Below are 16,218 nucleotides of genomic sequence, written 5' to 3' on the forward strand. Positions count from 1 at the left end.
ACCTTGCCCAAAAACAGAGAAATGACTCAGAAAACATGGAAGGGAAAAGGAAGCCAAAGAATTAAAAAACACTTAGAAGGTCAAAACTCTGTAATTGTCTCTAATGTCACCCTCTCACCTGTAGAAGAAACCTCCTTAAGTGGTAGGCATAGAGCCAAGGGTTTAGGGAAACGTCTGAGAGTCAGTTTCAAGAGTGCAATTGTAATCAATGCAAACTTGCGGCCTTTAGGGAACAGCAACCACCATCCACATCTTTCCCCTAACCTACTGCAGTCTAGAGGCCAGATCTGGTCTAGGCTTGATTCCGTTGATGTCATTTTGAACATCAGTCCCAGACAATACTGTGCATTACAGAGCTCACCAGTTATGGCAAATCTTCTCAGTAAAAAACGTGGCTCCCATCGTCTGTTTACCTTTCTGGCTTCCCAGTTTTACTTGTATTTGAACCTATCAGACAACTCTTTATTATCCTGCTAAGTTACCGCTACCTTTAAGATTCTGAGTGTGTATTGTACCATGGAAGGTTAGTCTGAAGCCTATCCTACCATATTATTGAAAAATGGAAGTCCGTGAAATGTTTTAAAGCAGAGGAGTCACATAGCATCAGACCTTTTGTTTTGTTTTGTTTAAAAAATAACTGACAGTTGTGTGGAGAATGGGCTGATTAAGAGACAGAATCTAGAGAAGGAAGATCATTCAAGAGGGCATGCTAGGGCCGGGCGCAGTGGCTCAAGCCTGTAATCCCAGCACTTTGGGAGGCCGAGGCGGGTGGATCACGAGGTCAAGAGATCGAGACCATCCTGGTCAACATGGTGAAACTTCGTCTCTACTAAAAATACAGAAAATTAGCTGGGCATGGTGGCACGCGCCTGTAATCCCAGCTACTCGGGAGGCTGAGGCAGGAGAATTGCCCGAACCTAGGAGGCGGAGGTTGCGGTGAGCCGAGATCGTGCCATTGCACTCCAGCCTGGGTAACAAGAGCGAAACTCCGTCTCAAAAAACAAAAAAGAGGGCATGCTAGTACTTCCTGTGGGGATGGGTGTTTGCTTGGCCTGGTCTGGAGAGGTGGCAGTGAGGGAGACAGAAAACCAACTCAATGTGAATTCTTGAGTTATCTGTAAAGATGACTGCTGGTGACCTGCCTCTGTGCAAACACCAAGGGTTTGGTCTAGGTCCTGCTGCTCACTGCACAGAAAGCCAATCACAGAAACAACAAGTATTGCCAAGGAAGAAGGTTTTAATCGGGTGCTGCAGGTGAGGAGATGGGAGATTAGTCTCAAATCCACCTTCTTGATTGACTAAAACTAGGATTTTATATGGCAGGAAAGAAATGTAATTATATATGGGAAAACAGGTACTCAGTAGGGGTAAGGTACAATCACAATGAATGAGGGGCCTGGCATCTTGTTGCTGATAATCTGGTGAGTTTCAGTTCTGTCATATTTTTTGAGAGCTTGGGGGTCCCTTGCTGAGTGAAGGAACTCAGATAAAATCAATGTAAGCATCAAGCTTTAAGATCAGAAGGGTTAATTTCTGTGTGCGTGTGTATATATACATATACTGTCTATGGGACTATTGGGTCAGTTTCACTGCAAGAAGTCCATCCTATGGCCTCCACCCTGTAACTAGTTGGACCAAATAATATCTAAAATGCTTCCCAGCATGGTTACTTTCAATTTAATAGTTATGACACATTTCCGCCTACATGGTCTTGTTAGATCCTCATCACAACTCTGGGAGATAATATTATTTCCTCTGTCTTATAAATTGAGAAACACAGTCTCAGAGAGTTTGAAGGATTGATTCAAATACCAATTCAAATTAGAACCTACTTCAAATCTAGGTCTTCTGACTCCAGAACCCATCTGTTTTCTCTGTGATGAGAACTGATCACTTCTGAGCAACGACAGAGCCAAGGGGAAAACTGAGGTGCATAAAATAAAAGCTGTTATTTTGAAATAAATGAACATTCCATATTATTAAATTGATACAAGTAGAATTATGATAACAGCCCTTATATGAGTGTTTACTTACTATGTACCAGAAACGGATTAAAGCACCAAGTACATGATCACATTTGGTCTTCACAAGAACCCAGAAAGCTAGGTACTTCTGTAATCTCCATTTTACATACGGAGACTTAAAGCACAGAGGCTATGCCCAGGTTCACACAGCTGGTCAGCTGTGGAGCTGGGACCCACACCCAGTCCATTCTGATACCCTAAGTCCACACACTAATCTTTGGGGCTACATGGCCTCCCAAGAGAGAACATACACACATATGCTATTACAGCCACAGAGACTTTGGAAACTCCCTTTAGGGAGGAAGACTGAAACTAGAGTTGGGGAAGGGATGCCAGCTCTCTGTCCAATCTGTCATATCACTTGAATGTTTACACTGTAGGGACCAAAACTGCTAGTTAGCCACCAATATCCACTCTCTCTTTCTTCCTTCAGTTATAGAAATCCTGGGTTTTGCTGGGCTTGGGGAATTGGACTAAAGATTATACTTCCCAGCTTCCCTTGTACTAGGTGTGGTCATGTAACTAGGTTCTAGACAGTAGAAGGAGAACAGAAAGGATATGTGTAATCTCTGGGCCATGCCTTTCAAAGGAATGGATAAAGTTTGCCCTTGTCTTTTTCTCCTTCTTGATCACTGGGAAGCAGACATGATGGTGGAAGCTGGAGCAGCCACCTGAGACCCAGAGACAGAAGCAATATATTGAGGAAAATCGAGCTGCCTTCCCAATTCTGGGAAGCCTAACTTGGGACCTTTACCTGGAAGAAAAAGAAACTTCTATTTTATTTAAACCACTATACTTTTAGATATCTTTTAAACAAAAGTTTCTACTGTACTCTCTCCAACACACATGTGTAGATATGGCTTTTTCCATTTAAAAATTAGAGTTTTTTAATTTTTTAATTTTTTTGAGATGGAGTCTTACTCTGTCACCCAGACTGGAGGATGGTGGTGCAATTTTGGCTCTTGGGTTCAAGTGATTCTCCTGCCTCAGCCTCCAACTCGGTGGAATTACAGGCACACACCACCAAGTCTGGCTAATTTTTGTATTTTTTAATAGAGACAGGGTTTCACCATGTTGACCAGGCTGGTCTCAAACTCCTGACCTCAAGTGATCTGCCCATCTCAGCCACCCAAAGCGCTGGGATTACGGGCATGAGCCACCAGGCCCAGCCACTAGTTATTTTTTAAAAAACATATCATGACATAGGGTACATAACCTATTATTATATGATATTTGAGACAATTTTTTGGTGAACTGGCAGCAAATGTTTAAAAACTAGCATTTCCAGGAAAAAAAGAATCCTGATTTGTGGCATTTGCCAATTTCCCTGGTGTAAATACTCTGCCAGGGCTGATTTCAAACTATCAATACCTGGTCTCTGAGTCCCATGTTGGCTCCAGGGAATTGGTATGAGCCACCTCCAGAAGCTGCTGCAATGATCCCTGTGACCTTTGGAGAAAAAGATTTAAATAGTAATCACAACAAACTGTGGGCTTGATCACATAGGAGTCCCAGCAGCCTCTAGTGTAGATGAATTAGAAATATATTTTTTAAGTGTTTCTCAGAGACCTTGTGGGCCTTCAGATGGAGCCACCACGACCCCTCCCCTCTCCAGCGGCAGCCGTCCCAGGAAGCCTCTGCTTGCTGGCCCTGCTCTGCCAGGGCATCTGAGGCCATGGTCAGGCCTCATACATGCATGAGCCCCTTGAGGACAGCCGCCTGCATTCCCCTACTCATGGGCCTGGAGCAGCTATGCTCTCCTTGGGTGCTCTCATTATTGGATGCTGACCAATAATGAGAATCATTCAGAATTAGAACAACACAAAAGGAGAGAAACTACTCCTAGATGGACATAACAACCATGTGCAAAGATAAACTATCAAATTATGAAGAAAGGATTAAGATGTTTTATGAGGGGTATTTGCACGTGGATGATGAGTTGAGCTACAGTTGTTTTCTTTTTCTTCCTCTCTCCCTACCCCTGCCTCGCTTTTTTTTTTTTTTCTTTTTGGAGACAAGGTGTCACTATGTTGCTCAGGCTGGTCTCGAACTCCTGGCCTCAAGAGATCACCTTAGCCTCCCAAGTAGCTGGGATTACAGGGTGAGCCACCACTCCTTCTGCAGCAGGTACTTTGATGTGAGAGATAAAAGGGTACAAATGGATGGGGATATTTATGGAGAAAAGAGACATCATAACTCTCCCCACAGGAATTTATCACTTCCTGCTGGAGGAAAAAATCTATATGAAGGCCATGTGGCTATTTGTGGGAGACCCAGTGTGGGCTGTGTACAACTGGCCAGGTGGTCTTTTTGATGCCTTGGGACAATACAGGAGATTTCTGGCAGAAACAGCATAGCAGTGTTCCCTGGGAATTAACATGTGCCTTGTAAAAGTCCTACACTTGATAACTGAGAAGAAAATCAATCATTTTCTCTTTGCTTTTATATGCTAGACTTGAGGCCAGGTTATCTTTCCTTTGCAAGATTATTTGACCAGAATATTTTCTAACAAAAGGAACTGTAAAACTAATTTTTACAATGGAAGCAACTTGGAAATATAAACAAGTTACCTTCATTTTCTCTAACTCAGTCAAGACTAGTGGTTCAGTAGCCCTATGTGAGTCCATGCATTCATCTCAAACCCAAACGAAATTTTCATCTCCCAATGAGCAGTTAGATGCTCATTCTGGACATGATGCTGTGCTTACACTATAAGAAGGTGCGCTGGGACTGGTGGCTCACACATGTAATCCTAGCACTTTGGGAGGCCAAGGCGGGTGGATAGGCTGAGGTCAGGAGTTCGAGACTAGCATGGCCAACATGGTGAAACCCCGTCTCTTCTAAAAATACAAAAATTAGCCAGGCATGGTGGTGCGTGACTGTAATCCCAGCTACTCAGGAGGCTGAGGCAGAAGAATCGCTTGAATCTGGGAGGAGGAGGTTGCAGTGAGCCGAGATCCTGCCATTGCACTCCAGCCTGGGTGACAAGAGAGAGATTTCATCTCAAAAAAAAGAAAACGATGCAACACAGATAACTAACCAGATAGAAGATACCTATTTCTCTCCAAAAGTATACCTTGGGATGGGGAGGGGCATGGGGGAGTGGCTCTCATTTTAGAGGCACACTCTGGGTTGCTTATGCCATTTCCTTGTTCAAAATAAAGTAATTGCCTTAATTTTTTGTTGTTTCTTTACGTGTGAGACATTGCTCAGGCTGGAAAACCTTACAAAACATGAAGGATATTTAATTTCACTATCAAACTATGGGTGTAGACTCTTTATGACTTTGATTATTGCGTGATACTAGCAATATATGATGAAGGCTAGAAATGATGCTGGAAAACGTAGTCATTCACAAACATAATCTCTAGAATCTCTGGAAGCATGGGTGGCTTTAACACGCAGTGTCTGGAAAGGAAACTCCACTTACGAGCTGGTAAGATTTATAAAGTTTATACTAAAAAATATTTCTTTCCCTCCAAAAATACAAATTAAACAAAGTCTTCCTTATTAGTGATTTAACACAATTTCACATAAATCAAACCCCTGGTAACAAACAATGCCAAACTCTTCCAAGAACATGCTCCACAGGACAGACTGGAAGATGGATACCTTTGGGAAGGGCTGACCACAGAAAAAATTGCGGAGTTACAGTGTTTTAAAATCGGAAGGACAGTGAAATTATAATAACACGTGCTGGAAATCCACATGGCTTCATGGGTTGAGTGACCTTGAGTAACTTTTTCCCTGGGGAAATGGTGGAAGCCCTATTACCTCACCAAGTCTCATAGATAAATCTCAAAGAATCTGGGCACACAAACATCAGCTGGTCAGATTTCCACAAACCTTTTCCCAGTGGACCCGTATTAGAGCAAAAAAACATAGATATGTGAAACAGCTAAAAGAATGCTATGTCCATGGTCTGGATTTTCTTTTACTTACAACAGTCCTCAACAAGGCTAGGCACTGTGGCTCATACCTGTAATTCCAGCACTTTGGGAGGCTGAGGTGGGTGATCACTTGAAGCCAGGAGTTGAAGACCAGTCTGGCCAACATGGTGAAACCCCGTCTCTGCTAATAATACAAAAATCACCTGGTGTAGCAGCATGTACCTGTAATCCCAGCTACTCAGGGGGCTGAGGCAGGAAAATTGCTTGAACATGGGAGGCAGAGGTTGCAGTAAGCTGAGATTGCCCCACCCCACCACTGCACTCCAGCCTGGGCAACAGAGTAAGACTCTGCCCCACCCCACCCCACCCCCAAAAAAATCCTTAACACTGAGAGCTTCCTTTATTTAGGCCAGAATTGAGTATTTCAGTCCATGGCTCTGACAGCAATATCCAGTTAGGACAACTTTCCAATGCCAACTGTGATCTATGTGAACAAATGTCCTTAATGTCATTGCTGCATTTGGAAGGATGGGAGCTAGCTCCGCTCTCTAGGAGTCCTGTAGAAAGGAAAGGAGAAGCATACTGGATTTCAGGCTTTCTTGCCACTGATGTCCGGTGTTATGGCAGGGGTCACCAGTGGCCTGGAGCGAGCCCAGCTGGCAGATGGCTGGAGAGCCTCCAGGGCTCCCCTGGGCTTATCTTCTCCTTGGCTGCAAGCCCCTAGCTCCTGCCCAGGCTTGCATCAGGAGCCGTGGGGTGGTGTCGGAGCTGCCGGATTCCGCCCACAAGCAGAGGCTGTATGCCACTGGTAATGTCCAGCCAGTCCGCAATGAGCTTCCGGCCAATTCTTTCAAGAGACTCGATCAACACCTGGAGCCAGATTTATCAGACTTACTGAAGTTTGACCCTAATAAACAGTTCAGTTTTCCAGAGTTTTGTGGCTGCACATAGTTGAAAGCAGGACTCTGCCAAGTTCTGAGTCCAGCTCTGAACTGTTTATCTTCCACCACCTGCTGCAGAACATGAGGTGAGTCAGTGGCCAAGGCTCATGGCCAGGTGTGCATGGGGCTGCCTGCCACTGCCAGAGGCAGCTGACCGCCCAGATGGCCACCAGCTATGCCCTGGACTTTTAGCTCCTGACAGTTTCCATGATGGCTCCCCTGACAGGCTGTGGTTTTGGATGATATTAGGGGACTGTGTTTTCTCGTACCTGTTGCCACTAGGAAAACACTATAAAGTCTGTGCCTGTTTAACACTATTCTTCGGAGTTTGTGGGCGCAAAAGTACAGTCACAATGATAAAGCCAATTTGCAATACCGATGGTTACCTGAACGCTAGTTAACAAAAAATTACTGAAGCCTTGTCAATGCAAGACACTCTCACAGGGAGTGTGATGCTGGGGAAGAAAGCACATGGTCTTTGCATTCAGGGAAGGACCTTGCAGTGGAGAAGGCGAGACCTGAAACATTTCCTGTGTCTCCTCTGTGAAGTCTGATCATCACTCTCAACCCAGTCCGAAGCATACATTCATACATGTAAGTTAAACCACATTTTGGGGTGAACCATACAAAATTGCTATTTTTCCAGTTAAAAAGGTAGTATGTCAGCAGCTTACTGTGGTTCAACCTCATAATCACTTTGCCTATCCTCTATTAGGGCCCTGTTTCAACCTGTCTTGTGAACAACTGGGTGTTGACATGAACTTTTCCTCCATTGATTACAAAGTTTCCTGAGAGCAGGAACCTTAGCTTTGTGCATCTCCAGCTAAATACTGCACTTTACATGAAATAGAGGAACAAATGAATGAAAAAAACAATACAGGCCTTGTCAGTGCACACCTGTAATCTCAGCATGTTGGGAGGCCCAGGTGGGGTGGTCACTTGAGGCCAGGAGTTCCAGACCAGCCTAGGCAACATAGTGAGACCCAATCCCTACAAAAAATTAAAAAAATAAAAATTAGCCAGGCACAGTGGTGCTTGCCTGTAGTCACAATTATTCAGAAGGGCTGAGGTGGGAAGATCGCTTGAACCAGGGAGGTCAAGGCTACAGGGAGCCGTGATCATGCCACTGCACTCCAGCTTGGGTGATAGAGTGAGACCTTGTCTCAAAACCCAAGAATAAAAAATAAAAAAAGGCCAGTTGTGGTGGCTGAAGCCTGTAATCTCAGTATTTTCAGAGGCTGAGAAAGGCGGGTTGCTTGAGCCCAGGAGTTTGAGACCAGCCTGGGTAACATGACAAAAACCTATCTCTACAAAAAATACAAAAACTAGCCAGGTGTAATGGTATGTGCCTACAGTCCCAGCTACTCAGGAGGCTGAAGGTGGGGAGATCACATGTGCCTGGTGAGGTGGAGGTTGTGATTAGCTATGATCACACCACTGCATACCAGTCTGGGCAACAGAGTAAGATCCTGTCTCAAAAAAAACCCCCACCCAATATGGATATGCATAGCTTACAAATACATATTCATACGTGTGTGTGGTTACAAGCAGTGTACTGGGTGCTGGGGACAAAAGGCTGAATCAAGCTTGGGTCTTCCCAGGTTGGTATGGGTCCTTACTGAGACACAAAGAGATAATTTCATACCATCGAGCAGGGTTTCTCAACAGTAGGACCAATGACGTTTTGGATCAGTTTGTTGTGGGGACGGCTGTGCTGTGCACTGTAGGATACTTAGCAGCATCCCTGGCCTCCACCTACTAGATGCCAGTGGTACACATTCCATTCCCACCCCCAGTCATGACAACGAAAATTGTCTCCGGACATTGCCGACTGTCCCCAGGGAAACAAAGTCACCCACCCCCAACTGAGATCCACTGCCATAGATGTGCTAAGGGAGCACGATGCTTCTTAATCCAGTGAGGCGCTTCAGAGAAACTTCCCAGAAAGGATGACAGCCAGGGTAGGTCTTGAAGGATGAGTAAGACTTAGCACGGAGAAGCAAGGCAGAGCCCACTGCACAAGCGAAGACACCATGGCTTACCTGAACCCCATGCTGACTTGGCACAGGAGGGACCCCACGTAAGGGAAAGTCCAGGCCAAAAGATCAGCTTACATGCTGCCTCTTAAAAAGCAGATCTTGCCCAGACACTGAGTTAAAAAAAAAAAAAAAAGCAGATCTTGGTTTCTGGTAAACCGTCTTTCCATGAATTCTTCCACCTTTCATCAATGCTTGGCCCGCACATAGAACCTTTGTGAATTAAGTGAGATCACTTAGAACTGTTTTAATGCCAGCGAAAAAGCTGTGCTAGCACTAATAACATCTTAATAATATCTTCCTTTGGCAAGGTGCTTTACAGGGGTTTTTCTTGTCTACTTGTCTGTTTATTAATTTTTTAAAAATGCTTTCATTAGATGTTCAATACATACAAAAAGCATTCAACACAAACGCAGAGAGGAACTATAAAGCATGTAGCACGTAGCCCCCCTCAGCGTCACACATACATCACCTCCACCTGTGAAGCCCTATGTGCACCTTCCTTGCCTCACTTTCCTCTCCACCCCCAGGGGAGTAAGATTTTTTTGTGTTCACACTTGTTCATTCAACAAACCTTTTTTTTATTTTTTGAGACAGAGTCTCACTCTGTTGCCCACGCTGGAGTGTAGTGGCTCAATCTCGGCTCACTGCAAACTCTGCCTCCCGGGTTCAAGTGATTCTTCTGCCTCAGCCTCCCGAGTAGCTGGGACTACAGGCATGAGCCACCATGCTGGCTAATTTTTTGTATTTTTAGTAGAGACGGGGTTTCACCGTGTTAGCCAGGATGGTCTCGATCTCCTGACCATATGACCTACCTGCCTCAGCCTCCTAAAGTGCTAGGATTACAGGTGTTAGCCACCGCGCCCGCCCCATTCAACAAACCTTTTACTGAACACCCCACTATACTACGGGCCAGGCTGTGTACCATAACGTAGCAAACAAAACAAAGACTTTCCCTTTCCTTACGGAAAGCACTTTCACATTAGCCTTTTCGGTATTGTTTGATGTTCTCAATATCCCAGTGAAATACATACAGGAAACTAACAACCACTGCCCCCACTTCCTTTAACAGGTGAGGAAGTGGAGGCTCTAAAATGTTGCCTTGTCACTGGTAACATGGTTTGTAAGTGTCAGTACTGGGGCGAGAAGCCAAGTGGGTGCCTCCCAACCCCTCCAGCGCTGGCCTCTCCTCTCCTCGCCTGACATTCCAGGGGTTCAAGTCACTGCTACGAATGCCAAACTCTGCAGGTAAAGCAAGGCAATTGCAGCACAGGGAGGTGGGTGGGATTTGGAAACTTCTACCAGACCTGAATGTGGGGGTGTGGGGTGGGAAGAGGAGGTGTCTCTGTAGTAAAAGAGTCCCCAACAGGGGCAGTCTTATCCCTAGACATTTGGGTCCATACCAAACTCCCATTTTAAAGTGGCACTGACTGGGTGCAGTGGCTTATGCTTGTAATCCCAGTGATTTGGGAGGCAGAGGCAGGAGGATTGCTTCAGACCAGGAGTTTGAGACCAACCTCAGCAATATAGCAAGACCGCATCTCTACAGGAAAAAAAAAAAAAAAGTGACATTAGCTGCACGTTCCTATAGTCCCAGCTACTCAGGAGGCTGAAGCAAGAGGATGACTTGAGCCCAAGAGTTCCAGGTTACGGTGAGTTATGATGGTGCCATTGCCCTCTAGCTTGGGCAACAGAGCAAGAGCCTGTCTCTAAAAATAAATAAATAAAAGTGGCATCACAGCATACAAATAAAGCCATCTTTTGTCTTTTCCATTTGACTGGGAGAAAAATATGTTTTTTGTGTGGTTGGTTTTTATTGGTTGCTTAAGTTGGATAAACTTTGTATCATTTATCTACAACTCAATTTCTACTTCACTTGTTGATATTTTGGTTTGGTATTCATTCCTCCCATAAACAAAAATAGTGATGCCTCAGATGACAGGGATGATGGTGAGACAGATCTCAGAGGCTGCCCAAGGTGAAAAATGGCTTCCATTTATAGCTGCCATTCTGATCACTGGTAGCAGCTGTCAAGGGCCATAATAGATTAAGGAGTGTGGGCTCCGAGAATGGAGCCAGCGGCTCTTGTGCCACATGATTATCAACCCTGACTTAGCCTGTGATCAGCCAAGATTGGCCAGGCACCACAGAAAGCCTCACACCAGTCAGGTCTCTGGTGGCCAATAGCTGGCCCATCTACGGCTCCATCTCCTGGTATATGGGCCTCACACTTGAAAGGAGGTAAAGATCTGGTCCCTGGTTCCAGGCCCTTTCAAATAAGGATACAGCCTGATAGGAAAGTCCCCGCCCCAAAGCAGATGTGACTTCTGCATGGCTCATCACTCATTCCACAAATGTTTACTGCATGCTTCTCTGTGCAGGTGCTGTGCTGGACACCAGGAAGCCAAGTGGCTGGATGAGAGATGCTGTCCTATGAGTACCTGCCATCTGCTGTGTAACACAGACATCCAGTGAATAGTACAGCACAGTATTGTGAGGGCTACAGTAGGGCAATCCAGGATCCTACCGAGCTTGTTCACATGGGTGATCAGAAAAGAATGGCTGCCCATGGCACTGGGACAGAGAAATAATTGTACAATGAGCCCAAGAATGCTTATTGTTTTCCTGAAACATTTTAGTTGGGCCATTCTGTGATTTGTCTGTGCTTAATGGTTCTAGGAATGGACTCAGTTACTGGCTGGACTCAGGGCTTCTCTCCAGTAAGTGACAGGCTACCACATACAGTTGTGCATGCTGTGGTCTGAACAAGGACACCAGCTTAACGGGAAAGGCAGGAAGAAAAGGAAAGGGTGACTTTTGCTGCTTTTGCCCAGGGTACTATAATTGCCAGTAGAGAACTTGGGGAAATCATGTTTTTCAATTACCCTGTAATCATGGAAGGTAAGACCAATGGGTTAGCTTTAGCTGTCTTCACTGTGTTTACACATCTTTACATCCCACGGACATTCCTTTGGATCTAAATGAAGTCATAATTCCCCAGTCTTGATTTATTTCAGACATGGGAATTACTTCTTGACTGAACAGTCAGGGTTAAGTCAGGGAAGGGGAACCCCTTGGAGTTATGGTACAAGGAACAGACTTATTGTAGGAATTGGACCCTTCACAACTTTGGGAGGAACTGGAGAGGCAGAGGCCCCGGAGGAACGGGAGGTTCAGAGAAGGAGCCGGCAAGCAGTCCCTTGGACAAGCTAAGCACATCCTGCCTCTGTGGAGGGGCTGGAAAGAGAAGCCTGGCCTCTCTGTGTCTGTCACCACATCTACCCTGACAACCTTCTGAGAGTAATGGCCACCGCTTTACATCTTCCAAGCCTTGTACACATTCTTCTTCTGACCAACTTTAATGCAGAACTGTACAGAGAAGGGGATCTGGAAAAGGGAGTTCCATCTTAGCCACATGGACACAGCACAAACCATCACATTTGAAGAGAAAGCTGAGGGTGGAGGCAGAATATCCTACCTTAATTAGAAACAAACACTTGGCCAGGCACAGTGGCTCATGCCTGTAATCCCAGCACTTTGGGAGGCTGAGGCTGGCAGATTGTTTGAGCTCACAAGTTTGAAACCAGCCTGAGCAACGTGTCAAAACCCCGTGTCTACAAAAAATACAAAAATTAGCCGGGTATGGTGGCATGTGCCTGTAGTACCCCCTACTCAGGAGGTTGAGGTGGGAGGATGGCTGGAGCCTGGGAGGCAGAGGTTGCAGTGAGCAGAGATCACGCCACTGCACTCCAGCCTGGGCGGCAGAGCCAGATCTTGTCTCAAAAACAAATAAACTCTGCAGAGGTTCCTAGTCCAAAGAACCAGAGGTAAACTGGTGTGTGTGTGTGTGTGTGTGTGTGTGTGTGTGTGTGTGTGTCTGTAAAGTGCTTGGGGAGTTTTGTTGAAAGGATAAATTTTCAGGTCTCATCTCTTAAGAGTCCAGGGTAGGACCTGCTTCGACAAGGTTAATAGGTGATACTGATACACATGAAAGCTTGAAAACCACTGTCCTCAACCTCACAAACAAATACCAGGTTATTAACTAATTCAGCTTGAATGACCTGCTGATGGAAGCCCTATATCAATGATTTGCCATTTAGGGACACTTGGATGGTTACCCAGATGCCAACAATGTCCCAAATTGCCTCCTGAGCTGGACTTTGTGTCCTCCATCTTCCTACCTGAATACTTTAAAGAAAAAGCTAAAATGCAGATTGGAGACTCACTCCTAAACTCTTCTATGAGGTGGGTGGGTGTGGTTGGACAGCAAGAGGAATCTCATGGTGATACTGCCAGGGGCTAATGGATTGGGAAAGCTGAAGACGTGCTCCACCCTGCAAACTGGGTTTACTGGTAACTCACACAGTGACTTCTCTCATCCAGATGGCTACCATTAAACAATATGTATCTGTCACCCCAGAGTGTGTGGGCATTGATACAGGATACCATGTGAAGCATGTAAAAATGATAGCTACCTGCGTTAGAAGTCAGAGATAAACTTACAGACCTTGTTTGCCCTGCCACACTCATACCCACCTGCCAGCCAGCCAGCCATCAACCCACCCACCTCTACCCTGCACCAGAGAAACTTTTGACACAGCTGCCAAAGCAGCTAACAGTGTCAGCCTCTAGCTCCTTGGGCGGGCAGTGTGGGCAACTCAAGGAGAGTCAAAGGGCTGGGTGCGGTGGCTCATGTCTATAATCCCAACACTTTGGGAGGCTGAGGCAGGTGGATCACTTGAGGTCAGGAGTACCAGATCAGCCTGGCCAACATGGTGAAACCTTGTCTCTGCTAAAAATAAAAAAAATTAGCTAGGGGTGGTGCAACATGCCTGTAGTTCCAGCTACTCAGAAGGCTGAGAATCAATTGAACCTGGGAGCCAGAGCTTGCAGTGAGCCGAGATCATGCCACTACACTCCAGCCTAGGTGACAGAGCAAGAGCAAGATGCTGTCTCAAAAAAAACAAAAACAAAAAACAAGAGTCAGAGGAAGATGGGGCAGGGCCCTGAGTGGCCCAGCTAAGGTGCAGGGGTGAGCTCAAGATCTTCCTGCAGAGCACCCAGGGCAGAGTCCAGGCCAGCATGTACACCTCTAGACTGCCTTCTTCCCTTGCCTTCCTTTCCTGTCTTTGTAAACAGAATCCAAAGGCACCGATGCATATGAAATGCCCCAGTTTCCCCGTCTCCTCCCTGTGTTCTTCTTCTGGTATTGTTCAGCATTAATCCTACTGACTGAACAAATCAGTGAGCCAGGGGTCCTCAATGTGCATCAGCCACCCAGGGAGCTTGTCAGTGATGCATATTCCTCAGGGCCACCCTCAAAGAACCTGACTCAATAGGTGGGACTTGAAAAAATAAACTTTATCTTCTTATTACTTATTATTATTATTTGAGACAGACTACACTCTTGTTGCCCAGGCTGGAGTGCAATGGCATTATCTTGGCTCACTGCAACCTCCATCTCCTGAGTTCAAATGATCCTCCTTCCTCAGCCTCCCAAACAGCTGGGATTACAGGCACATCCCACCACGCCCAGCTAATTTTTTGTATTTTTGATAGAGATGGGGTTTCATCACGTTGGCCAGGCTGGTCTCGAACTCCTAACTTCAAATGATCCATCCACCTTGGCCTCCCAAAGTGCTAGGATTACAGGCATGAGCCACCATAGCTGGCCTGGAAAACTGAATTTTAAACAAATGCTACCAGAGATTTCCAGGCAGATGGTCAGGGACAAGATTCTAGAAAACACTGTATGAGGCAGGAGGAGGTGCAGGAAGAGGAGTAAGATACAGACAAGAATAAGGCCTCACAGTCTGGTTGAAAAGGCAGATCACACACAAATAAAAAAGACTTAGGACAGGCAACATGCATATGCCTGCAAAGATCCAGGGCACCTAGGGCACAAAATTTAGGGAGGTCCTCAGGCTCAGGTGCACTTGCATGATCCTAGAGTGTCTCCTTAAATTGTGCACCCTAAGTACCTTGCTTGTGTCACCCTCATCATTGTCCTTGTACCAACAACGATGCCTGGCACATCGTAGGCACTCTGTAAATATTTGATGAATGAATAAATGCATTTATTTAACAAACATTTACTAAGTGCAAACAATTATACTAAGTATAGGTAATTGGGTGTCAGGGTGAGTCCAGGAGAAAATGACAGTCTATAAATGAATTAGACACAGATTCTGCTTTGAAAACAAAAGTATATGGGTCAGGTACAGTAGCTCAGGACTGTAATCCCAATACTTTGGGAGGCTGAGGCAGGGGGATCAGTCAAGCCCAGGAACTCAAGGCTGCCGTGAGCTATGGTTACATAACTGCACTCCAGCCTAAGCAACAGCGTGAGACCCTGTCTCAAAAAAAAAAAAAAAATTTAAAAAGTTTATGGTCTCACAAGGTCTGAAGACCAGCGTAAAAAAAAGATGCAACAAGGTGAAGGTGGTGGAAAGAAAGGTGCTGGAGTGGAAGCGAAGGTGTTTTGTATATCTCTGCTAGACTGCATGCTCCATGAGAGCAGTAGCCCTGCCTCTTCTGGTATATCCCCATTCCTGAAACAGCACAGGTACAAGATGGGCACGTCTTGTATATTGGTCAAGTGACCAAATGGCCAGAGCCAGACTTAAAGTTCCAAAGAAATACATTGGTATGTTTTGCAGCCTTATAATTGAGTCTAAGTCCAGAAAAGCAGGTGCCTGGAATTGGGTGAGGTTAAATTATAAAGGCCCCACTAATGATCTAACAGTAATTCCTATACTTGGTTGACGATCAAAACCACTGGAGGAGCACTTGAAAAATACTGACTTCCAGGCCCTACACCAGAGGTACGAAGTCAGGGAAGGGACCCAGAAATCTGTATTTGGACTCCCTAATGAGCAGCTCATGATCACCCAGGCTTGGGAACTGTTACTGTAACCAGGAGTAAGGACTCCAGGTTTTAGGGAGCCCGTGGTGGGCCCAGCCTTGCAGAGTGGCCACAGTCCCCAGGCACACACCACACCAGGATGGGGAAGCAATAAGCAGCCTGCCTGGTCTCCCGTTCACCGACCAGAGGTGTGACCTGTTTTTAGACTTCTCTCAGTGCACCTCTGCTCCTTCCTCCCTCTGTGGAGGAGAGGATGTAGGCAGCTTGTGGTGAGGCCAGGGGAGGTCAGTTCACAGAGAGCAGTCCAGTGCCCCACGCAGTCGTGTTTGGCCTTTATCACATGTATCTTTCTAGCAGCACACCCAGCTTCTGTTTCCTTTTCTGGGCTCTACCAAAGTCAGACCTGGCATCAAAGGACTGGATGGCTACAGTGGAAGCTTTACGCATGCTCAGAAGACTTTC

This window comes from Callithrix jacchus, chromosome 16 (genome assembly GCF_049354715.1).
Source record: "Callithrix jacchus isolate 240 chromosome 16, calJac240_pri, whole genome shotgun sequence".
NCBI lineage: Eukaryota > Metazoa > Chordata > Mammalia > Primates > Cebidae > Callithrix > Callithrix jacchus.